This window comes from Ascaphus truei, chromosome 2 (genome assembly GCF_040206685.1).
Source record: "Ascaphus truei isolate aAscTru1 chromosome 2, aAscTru1.hap1, whole genome shotgun sequence".
Classification (NCBI taxonomy): Eukaryota; Metazoa; Chordata; class Amphibia; order Anura; family Ascaphidae; genus Ascaphus; species Ascaphus truei.
The window spans coordinates 239,016,083-239,027,573 of record NC_134484.1 but is presented as its reverse complement, the minus strand read 5'-3'; positions in this window follow the sequence as shown (position 1 = coordinate 239,027,573).

Here is an 11,491-nt window from a genome sequence, read left to right as displayed (position 1 = left end):
GCAAAACCCTGCGAAATGTAGCAATCTCTCCCCAGGCAAATCCCTCAGCCCTATTGGTTCCCTGGCGTCAGGTGTCTCTGCCCCTATGCACCCTGGGGGCTGGCATGCTCATCTCGCGCATGCGCGAGCTATCTGGTCCTCCCGCGCTGGGTTCGGGCACTGCGCATGCGCAACAGCCCTAACATGGCGGCGCCCTGCTTCCCGAGCCTCCGGGCTGGTAGCAACGCGATCGCGGCCTTAGCGACGGCCCGATCGCGTCCCCGGCAACCGGCCTGCTCGCCGCTCGCGTCCCTAGCTACCAGGGATCGCTCCTTCGCGCGCCGGCCCCCCCTCACTCCCTCGCACACAGCGTCTGCCGAAAGGGAGGAGGGGGTCAGCCATGACAGGGGGGAACCTGGCTACATCCTCCCCCTGGTAAGAACTCCAACGTCCTCGCTTGAACCACATAACCTTCCAACAGTGTACAAAAATTATATAATAAAAAATGCAGTGTTAAAGTACAACTTAACGATTACTCTAAACGAGATTGTACAGTTCAACAAACATATTTATAACTGAGGCTAGCTTGGCTTTAGCTTGCTGCTGAGACTCATAGTGAGGTGCCCCTAATGAATCATAAGCCACTCTAGTGGGAGGGCGTCTCACTCGCTGACTCCTGCGAGTCTCAGTCTCCATTTCTTCCTCTTGAGACAGACCATCGTAGGCTTGAGGCCTAGACTCTCTGGCAGAGGGTGAACCAGTTTGGGGAAAGTCTCTTTGCAACTGAACATTGTCTCTTTGAGGCACAAAACTCGGAGTGGTAGGATCTAATGATTGATTACTTGGTGAAAATTCTGATGAAGGTACTTTGTCAGCCGGCCCCTTACTTGTTGCACCTTCGGGAGGTGCCCACCAGTCTCTGTTGGATGTTCCCTCCAAAGGATCCTGAATTGTCTCATCTGTGGGCCCTGGATTCTCAATAGACTCTTCAGGCTCACTGTCGTTCATTACTGTTTCTGTTTCGGGTTCACTTTCTCCAAGTTGGGAGATAGGTAACAAGTGGTTTCGGTGCCAGACTTTTACTCTGCCATTCACGTCACGTATGCGATAAACAGGGAGGCCCGGCATTTGGGACTCTACTTGAAAAGGCCCCTCTCTCCAGCGATCAGCTAACTTGTGCTTGCCTGGAATCCCTAAGTTGCGTAGGAGAACTGCGTCTCCCGGTTGGAGCGCTCTATAGCGTACTTTGTGGTCGTACCGTCTTTTATTATTGGCATTCAGTCGAGCGGTGGCTCTTTCAGCTAACTGATAGGCACGGTGCAGACTGTCCTGGAGTCTCTGCACATATCGATAATGAGCCATGTTGGGTATCCCGTCGGTAGATACCCGTAGGCGGATGTCGATTGGCAGTCTGGCTTCTCTCCCGAACATCATGAAGTATGGGGTGTATCCGGTGGACTCGTGCCTAGTGCAATTGTAGGCATGCACCAAGGCCTCAACATGTTTACTCCATTCTCCTTTTTGGGAATTTTTCAGAGTGCCTTGCATGTCCAGCAATGTCCGATTAAATCTTTCAGGGATCGCATCTCCCTCTGGGTGGTAGGGAGTAGTCCTGGACTTTTGAATGTTCAACAGTGTTAGCAACTCTTTGATCAGCTTGCTTTCAAAATCCCGTCCCTGGTCAGAGTGCATCCTGCTGGGCAGACCATAATGCACAAAATACTTCTCCCACAGCACTTTAGCCACTGTGGTAGCCTTCTGGTCCTTCGTGGGGAAGGCTTGAGCGTATCGAGTGTAGTGATCTGTCACTACTAGCTCATTTCCTATACCCTTTGAATCTGGCTCTATGCACAAAAAGTCCATACAAACTAAATCCATAGGCCCAGCACTTTTGAGATGGCCCATTGGAGCAGCACGGGTGGGAAGGGTCTTCCTATGAATGCACCGTAGACATTTTCTGCAGTGTTGTTCAATTGACTACCGCATTCTAGGCCAGAAGAACCGGTATCGCACTAAACCCAAGGTCTTATCCACCCCCAAATGTCCATGATCATCATGTAGTGATCTTAAAACGAGGCCTTGCATACGCCGAGGTAGAAATAGTTGTCGACGGTCAGGATGATTGTGGAATTGAACAACCCTATAGAGTAGGCCGTTATTCATCTCAAACTTATCCCATTCTCTCATGAGAAGACTCACATCCTCGCGAGGAGCCCGTTTCACCAGTGAAGAGTCATTTTTGTGTAGGGCCTCTCGGACAGCCTTAGCCGCAGGATCATGTGTCTGTGCTAGTACCAGTTCCTTCACCGTGAAGATAACGTCTTGTGTTAGACCCATGCCATCGGGGTGGCAGTAAGCTTCTGGAAGGGCTTGAGGTCGACACCCTAAAGAATCCACTACTCGTAGCTCGGAGAATGCCACTCGGTCGTTTACAATAGCAGCAGTGGAACACATAGCTCTCATTCCTGGTCCTGGAATTTCTTCCCACGGGCCATCGTCGGCGGTCTCGCCCAGTCCCGATCTCCTAGATAGAGCATCGGCTCCTATATTGAGAGGTCCAGGCTTATATTTCATAGAAAACTGGTAATTGGCAAGGGTGGCCAACCATCTGTGACCGGTCGCATCTAACTTGGCCATGGTTTGTACATAGGTCAGTGGATTGTTGTCTGTTCGGACCTCGAAGGTGACCCCATATAGGTAATCATGTAGTTTGTCAGATATGGCCCATTTGAGGGCGAGGAACTCCAATTTGTGAACTGGATAATTCTTTTCACTGGGAGTCAAACTTCTACTTGCATATGCCACAGGACGAAGCCCAGTGGGGTACTTCTGGTGTAGCACAGCTCCCAATCCGTTGAGGCTGGCATCCACGTGCAGAATGTAAGGCTTCTCCGGGTCAGCATATGCTAGAACGGGAGCCTCTGTTAAACTATTCTTCAGCCTCTTAAATGCTTCTTCACAAGCGGGCGTCCACCGATCCCCGAAGGGGGTCCTTGGAGGGGTCCTCTTCTGCTTGGGTTCCTCTGGATAGACCTTCAGCAGATCGTTCAGCACAGCTGCCTTCTTGGAGTATCCATCCACGAATCGTCTATAATATCCACAGAACCCGAGAAATGACCTCAGCTCCATCACATTCTCGGGTCTTGGCCAATTCACCACCGCCTCCACCTTGGCCGGGTCGGTGGCCACTCCGTCTGCGGACACGATATGACCCACATAAGTGACCGATGTTCGACAGAAGTGGCACTTATCCAAGGAGAGCTTCAGGCCTTCTTTCCCTAAGCGATCCAACACTTTCATCAGCCTAGTCTCGTGTTCTTCAAGGGTGGCTCCGAACACAATTATGTCGTCTAGGTAGACCAAACACTCACGCGGACACATATCTCCAATCGTCTTTTCCATAAGCCGTTGGAAAGTGGCTGGAGCGCCACAGATACCTTGGGGCATCCGAGTGAACTGATAAAATCCCAGAGGACAGACGAACGCCGTCTTCTCTTGATCAGTGGGGCTCATCGGAACCTGGTAATACCCAGATCGAAGGTCCAACACGCTAAACCACTGGCTTCCGGACAGTGCGCTGAGGATCTCCTCTATTCGGGGTAGCGTGTATTGGTCAGGCACAGTACGTCTGTTCAATGTTCTGTAGTCCACGCACAATCGAACAGACCCATTCTTCTTTCGTACCACCACAATCGGTGAGGCATAGGGACTCCGAGATCCGGTCACTATGCCGGCCGTTTCCATCTCATTCAGGACACCCCGCACATCCTCCACATCTCAGGGAGCTAAGCGGCGCGACCTTTCCCTAAATGGCGTGTCATCATTCAGACGAATCGTGTGCTGAGCGCTTCTGCTGCATCCCACGTCCATCTCACTAGTAGAGAACACATCTCGTCTCTCTCTCAACTGAGCACGTAGCTTCTCTTTCCATGCTTCCTCCAGGGGAGACTCTCCAAAGTCGAATTGTAGTGCCTCGGCCTCTTCTCCCACACGGGCAGTGTGAACGGTCACTGGGTCGTCTACAGGATCCACAGGATAAATTCTACCCAACCTTTGTCCTACTTCCAGCGGCACGGTATGGAGAGACATGTTCTGGATAGACACGGTAATCTTCCTGGGGACAGTAGATGGCCAATCCCGTACTTCAGGTATCATTCGGTATCCCCACTGATTCTCAGACTCGGGGAGGGTCTCCAGCGAGAAGTATCGGTCGTGTTCGTGCCGACTGGGGTACTTGATCAGCGCTGTCACGTGCCTCACTCCCCCTGGTGGAATCTGCAATAACCCTCGCTCTTGATTAAAGATTTCACCATACTCTTCCTCATACGCCACCCTATAGCATTCTTCCCGCAGGCCAGGGGCTATATTCAGGGATGACAACGGTAGCTCGCCGGCTTCTTGTAGGAATGAGCGAATCACCGACCTCACAATATCTGCATTCGTGCCTAGTATGATGGGGGCACTGGGATGTTCTCGAGCCTCCGGACAGACCAAAGCTTCCACCAGCATGGGATGCGACTTGTTAGTGTTCAACTGCAAGATATCCAGCTTGACCGCCACTATTCCGTCTATGGGATAATCATCTTTACTCAGTCCCCATAACTTCATCTTTTCGGCTGACTGCAAGGGAAGATGGCTGAGGTGCTGGTCGTAGAATGGACGGTAGATGATGGTCACTTGTGATCCAGTGTCCAGAAGTGCTAAAGAGTATATCCCCTCCACGACGACTCTTATTACAGCGGTGGGCCCTACTCGGCAGTAAGCATCGGCCGGGGGCGTCTCCTCCGTGGAAGGCCTCCCCGACTCCTCGGCAACATCCTCGGGTACGGTTGATAGGGACGAGATTGCCTTTCGCACGGTCACGGTGTAGGTCTGGGCCTTAGTGGGGTTCGAACAGTTCCTTGCAACATGGCCCTGCTCGCCACAGTTGAAGCAACGGAAGTCTGGGCGGGGACCCGGACCGTCAAGTGACCTGGGAGCGGACCTAGGCACCTCCGGGGTGGCCGTATCCTTACCGCTCTTGCTTCCCTTTGCTTTGGGCACTGTTGCTTCCTTGGTCTCATCCTTGCGAGGGTCTTTGGCCTTCTTGGGCGTATGCAGCCTAGTATAGGCCTCATGACCCTTCACCTCATCCAGTAGGTCTTCTAGAGTAGGGGGGTCCCCCTTCTGTAGCGTGCATCTAATCATTACCACGATATGGTGCGTGGGTATGGCTCCCCGCAGGAATTGAGTGCGCCTATACTCATTTACTTCTGAGGCCTTGATGACTTGGCGGGAACGTAGCTCCCACAAGAGCAATTGGATCCGTTGTATGAACTCGGATAGGTCTTCCCCCTCTTTCTGGCGGAGATTGTAATACTTAGTCCATAACTCACTCACATCATCTTCCTTACCATATGCCCGGGTAAGCGACTCCATCATCTGATGTGCGGTAACCTCAGTATGCTGATCTTTATACATCTTGATGGTAGTGGACGCAGGCGGGCGCAGGCACTCCATGATTCGTTGTCTTTTCACCTCATCAGGACAGGTCCACTCTTCCAGTACCTGTGAAGCATATTCCTTCCAAACATCAAAAGCCTCTTCACCAGTGGGAGTAGGGTTTACCCCTGAAAAGAGCTTTAACTTGCGGTATGGCTGAGGGGAAGGGGATTCGTGCTTGGGCCTACCCAGTTGTTGGATGGCCTGGGCTAGTAATTGGATTTCTCCCATTCTACTGGGGCTGGAGCTCCGTCTGCTTGAGCGACAATTAGCACAGGATAATACACTGGCCTCATCCCCGCATACACTTTCTGGTGGGGACAGGGACATGCGCATACTAGTCTCTAGCAGGTCTGTACTGGGGCTACAGGGTTCGGGTTTTATCGGCATTTCAGGATATATAACAGGACACCCTGAGCTGAGGGCCCCGTGGAAACGCAAGTTGGATGGGCCTTGCTGTGGCGACAATTCACATCCCCCAGTGATTAATACGGTGCACCATGACCCGTCGGGGTCGGAGCGGCGACCCAAGATTCTGGCATCTTCTAAGCCTGTGTACTGCATTAGGATTAAACATAGTTCATAGGATGAGGCATTGGCGGGAACTTGTCCTACAGCAAGGGTTTGTGAGGGCGGGACTTGCCTTTTTACCGCCCACGTGTACACCTCTTGGCGGGAAGGTAACGTGTAACCTAACGACATTTTTACTGAGTTCGGGCACCCCAGGTCTGAATCTCAGCAGCGCCTCCAAATGTAACGGGTGTTCCCTATGAATACCGCCGCTACTACTTGCTGTGCAACCTGTGTGGCTCTCAGGAGCCTAAGCCTCCGCTTGGGGAACCTGGGGTACATACATATCATACATCTCTAGGTGCAACGCCTCCACCTGGGAGGGATCCCAACGGAGTGGGAGGAGGCCCTCACAGGAAACAACCACACAACGCTACCGAATATTAAACAGGACTGGCTTTACTGCATGGAAACACACATATCACGTAACATCATAACATCATAACAGCATAACAGCATAACCTCATCATGCGCCACGGCGGGCGCTAACCACACTGGGTGTCACGGCGGACACTAACCACACTAGGCGTCACGGCGGACGCTACCACCTTTAGGCGTCACAGCGGACGCTTTCACCTCTAGGCGTCACGGCGGACGCTAACCACCCACAATGTGACCCCACCCTGTGTCCAGTAACCCCCACCCAAATGTCTCGTGCTCCCGAAGTCAAATATCACTGTACATGTGTATGTGTGACTGCGCAGCCACTATGTTGGGTGATAGGCCTGGTTGGTGCACGTGAGTTGCAGGTTACCTGCCCGGGCTCCAGCCACGGGTACCGCGATATAAATCCGCACGATCCGACGTGGTCCTCCACACCGCGTGGGTTGAATGTCCAGCGCGAACAATGTCACTCCTGGTCGCAGGGTCTTTGGTGGTGTCCTGAGCCCAGAACCCACCTCACAGGGCCGCATGGCTTCAACACTGTGTCCCTGTCTATTAAACCAATAAATGGGGCAGTGTCCCTATCTAGGGCCTGTCCCTAAGCTCCACAAGCTACTAGATGACTCAGGACCTAACTGGGACCTTGGGGGCTGCTGGCCTAATGCAGAGGGTCACTGACCCCTGCATCCACCTCTTACCCCTATCTGGTCCGGATCCTGACTGCCTGCGTGGCTGCAAAACCCCGCGAAATGTAGCAATCTCTCCCCAGGCAAATCCCTCAGCCCTATTGGTTCCCTGGCGTCAGGTGTCTCTGCCCCTATGCACCCTGGGGGCTGGCATGCTCATCTCGCGCATGCGCGAGCTCTCTGGTCCTCCCGTGCTGGGTTCGGGCACTGCGCATGCGCAACAGCCCTAACATGGCGGCGCCCTGCTTCCCGAGCCGCCGGGCCGGTAGCAACGCGATCGCGGCCTTAGCGACGGCCCGATCGCGTCCCTGGCAACCGGCCTGCTCGCCGCTCGCGTCCCTAGCTACCAGGGATCGCTCCTTCGCGCGCCGGCCCCCCCTCACTCCCTCGCACACAGCGTCTGCCGAAAGGGAGGAGGGGGTCAGCCATGACAGGGGGGAACCTGGCTACATAAATAACCAGATACTTGTGAGGGGGGACCCCTAAACATAAGCTTGATAGAAGGCAGGTACTGGGCTGCAATCCTAGATAGTAAGCTCACTGATGAGTGACGCTATGGTAAACAATGATACCAGGACAATTGAGTATAATGACACCCTATAATGTACCAAAGTGTCTAAACAAATGAAGTCCTGAACAGGAAAACATGTAGCAAGCTAATAACTCACTTTGAGTGCTGCATAGTCCATGTGATCCACAGGTGAGGGGTCCCCAGGTGTGCTTCCGTCCACGGGGTAGACAAGTAGAAGAAAGGAAATTGGAGGAGCACTACTATAAGTATCAAAAAGTAGGAAAAAGAAGGTGCGTGTCCTATAAAAAATTATTTATTGGTCATGGATAAAAAAGAGCACAGGAATCGTATTGTTCTCGTATTAAAGGTGGATTCTTTTCCATGATTGTGACATTTTATGGAACAAAATAAGAAGAAAAAAAGGAAACTTTAATGTTTTACTTTGAGACTTAAACACCACGTAGTTCTGGGGAATGTAGTTTTGTTGTCTCATTAACAAGAACATGATGGGCCTCATGCTATAAGCAGTGTTTAGCTCCTTATCGCCAAAAAAGCCTACAGTGATTCAGTTAGCCCAGATAAGTTGCCGATAAAAGCGAAATCGGCATTTTTTCTTGCCGAAAAAAAATCGCCAAATGCGCGGTGATAAGCCACTTTTTGGCACTGATTGGCAGTTTTTCAAACATGCTCAATTCTATAAGCCCCAATCAGCTTATCGCGGCTGATCGCCACTTTAGAATTGAGATTTCTTCTCCAAATTGTCCAGCCACAAAAAGTTGGCAAGAAGGTGGGGAGAAACTGGTGATGAGCTGCGAGACGGCACTTAGAAAATAAAATGCATGTTTCCTGCATCGGATTGATGCCGGGAGACTCCGGATCTGATATCCATTAATATCAGCACCGGAGACCCCCGGCATGAATCCGATGCATGAAAACTGCATTACCTTAGTGGCTAACCACTAAGGCAATAAAGGGATTAACCACCAGTGCCATGCTTGTTGTGGGTAGCGGGGGTGGGTAAAGGTGGTATTTGGCCCTTGGTGGGTGTTTAGGCCTTGCAGGGGGTTGCGGGTGGACTTAGCGGTATTAACTGCTAAGGTAATGAAGGGGTTAACCCCTCAAGCTACCCACCTGGTAGGTCTAAACACCCAACCTTGGGGCTACTACCCCCTTGTCCCACCACCGCTACCCACAATAAGAAAAATACACACAACAGCCCTACCACTCACCTCCTAGGCCACCAATAAACCATTACAATATCTAATAAGCACCAATACACAACCCACCCCCTGTGCCCCACATACTGTGAAACCAATATTTATTTTTGCCACAGGTGGTCCCGACCCCAGGGGGGGGCACGGGTGTCTAGTGGCCCTTAGGTTGTCCTCGCTAGGCTCCGTGGGCCCCAAAGGGGCCACAGTGGTCCTGCAGGTGTCTGGGGGTCCGAGGTCATCCCCACGGGTGTCTGGCGACATTCCTACGGAAGTCTGTGGGCCCTCTGGTGGTCCTCGTGGGTTCCCGGGGCCCTCACAGCTGTGGGGCCCCCGGTTCCTCCCCATAGGTGTCCGTGGGTCTCAGTGGTCCCCGTGGTGTTGTAGACCACGTGACAGAGTTTTTTGTTGATAGGATGTGACGTCATCCAAAGGGAGTCACATGGTCTACAACAACCAATCAGATTGAGGATATAGTTCCCACTTTCTGATTGGCTGAAGTACCATGTGACGCCAGCCATGTTGCTTTTGGTGATGTCATGTTAAAGGGAAAGGAAGCACAGCCATTCTGATTGGTTGGCTTCATTTCCTTTACATAACATCTGTAACAGGGGAGTTATCCCTGTTCAGGAAATATGCCTCTAATCTAGCAGTGTGGTGGTTAACTGCTGGTAGTCAATTAACAAACACCACCTGCCTGATTAGGTTGCTTAGAAAAGCCTGCCCTTGAGACAGGAAGTGAGATTGTCCCTGACTCTCACAACTTGTGAGACTGCCATGGGGACAGCCGTCTTGAGTCCACCAGAAGAGGCTGCTTGCAAGACACAGGGGAAACTTCTAAACCTGAATGCTGACAAAACCCTGAGGAAAAGGTAGCAACCAGGAACAGAGAAGATTTCCCCTCCAAACCACCAGGAACAGATACAACTTTCATTTATAATACTTTTTATATCTGCTCATTTCATGATATATGTTTGGGGCTGGGAGACATGCTTATCTAAAGGGAGTTGTGGACTGCATAGTAGTTCCCTAGAAATACTCCCAAGTGAATAGAAGCTTTGCTTACCCCTTGTTTGGATGGTTTCCTGATGTTAAGGAAACAGGCGCAATAAAAGCCTTATTTAATTTCACCATAACCAATCTCCCTTGCATACCTCTGTGAGCGTCCACCTACAACGTCACAAAAAACAAAAAAAAGGTACATGGTTTTCACTGGCCAATCAGATGGTGTGTGAACCATTTGCCTCAAATGTGACGTCATAGGCCTATAAAAGCCTTTGCTGTCTCATTTGACGGCAAGAAGCCGAGGAGAGAGGACCTCCTCCATCAATAGGAGGAGAAGGGCATTCCTCCAGAAGATACAGATGAGTACCCCAGAAAACCCAGAAAATGACAAAAATGGATTACAATTGACAGAAGAAAATGAATTTGGATTATTTTACCTGTGGGCCGTTGCTGTTCCGGTGACCATGGGAATCGGAGGGTGAAGAAATCTAAAGGTAATGAAAAATATTGAATGTACAGTATGTTATTTTTGTTTTACAGTTTATTTTTATTTTTTATTGTGATTGAATTTTTTTTATGCCCATTCATTGCCACATTATTTATGTATGTCTCTTTATGGAAATGATATTACCAGATTGGAGTCCAGCAAATTGGAGACAGCACACCAGGAGTATATTTCAAAGCGTAGTTTGTATTGAAAAAATACAGGCACCTCAACCAACGTTTCGGTCTACGGAGAGCGACCTTCCTCAGGACCTTGCAATAGTCTAATGACCGTGACTTCTACTTATACCCCCACTAAGTGCAGCATAACACCCAATAAACCAATCAAAACCATAAAGAGAAAGCACATGTTATTATGCAGCAGCTGTCAAGTGTAATCTTTACCTGCAATGATTGCAAACAGGTATCATGCCTCGGTTCCTGCCTCTGTAACTTGACCGGATGACCGATTCAGCTGAGTGACGTCAGCGCATGGGACGGAGTCCTCCCAGTCTATCTCCTGGCGTCTCAGTGGCTAATGCGCATGTGCAAGCCGTAACGTCGTCCCCCACGCTGCTCTACGCTCGTCACTGTCCTGCGTCTGTGGATGAGAGAACGTGGCACCCTGCTGTATAAATTGACAATTAATACAGCCGTGGCAGCGGTATGCACCGGGTTTATTGTGACAAGATAAAGATTGTGAACTCATAAAAGTCTCTAAATAATAAGCATTGGAGAACGGTAGCAAGGACCAAGGATGTATGATTCAGCCACACTCACGACCAGAACCTGGGCCTCGTGGACAAACAGATGATGGAGTTCCGCTTCCGGGTGCGCCTCTGTAGCAAGGGAGAAATTTTGTTGTGACGTCTAACTGAGGTGCACCGGGAAGCAGAATGCCATCATCTGTTTGTCCGCAAGGCCCAGGTCCTGGTCGTGAGTGTAGTATCCTGTCTAGAAACAGGACTATCTGTGTCACGATCTGGTGAAGGATTCCTGAGTTATTTCACGCAGCGCTTCAGGTACTCTGCCAGTGATGTGTTCCGGGGTATGAGAGGTTCTTTGACTAACTGCCTCTCCTTAACTGTGGCCTCTCATGGTCAGCGTTATCTCCCACAAGGGAACTGATGTTTAGTGGGGCTTTCCCTTGACCCTATCAGTACCTGCATGCAGCAGACGCC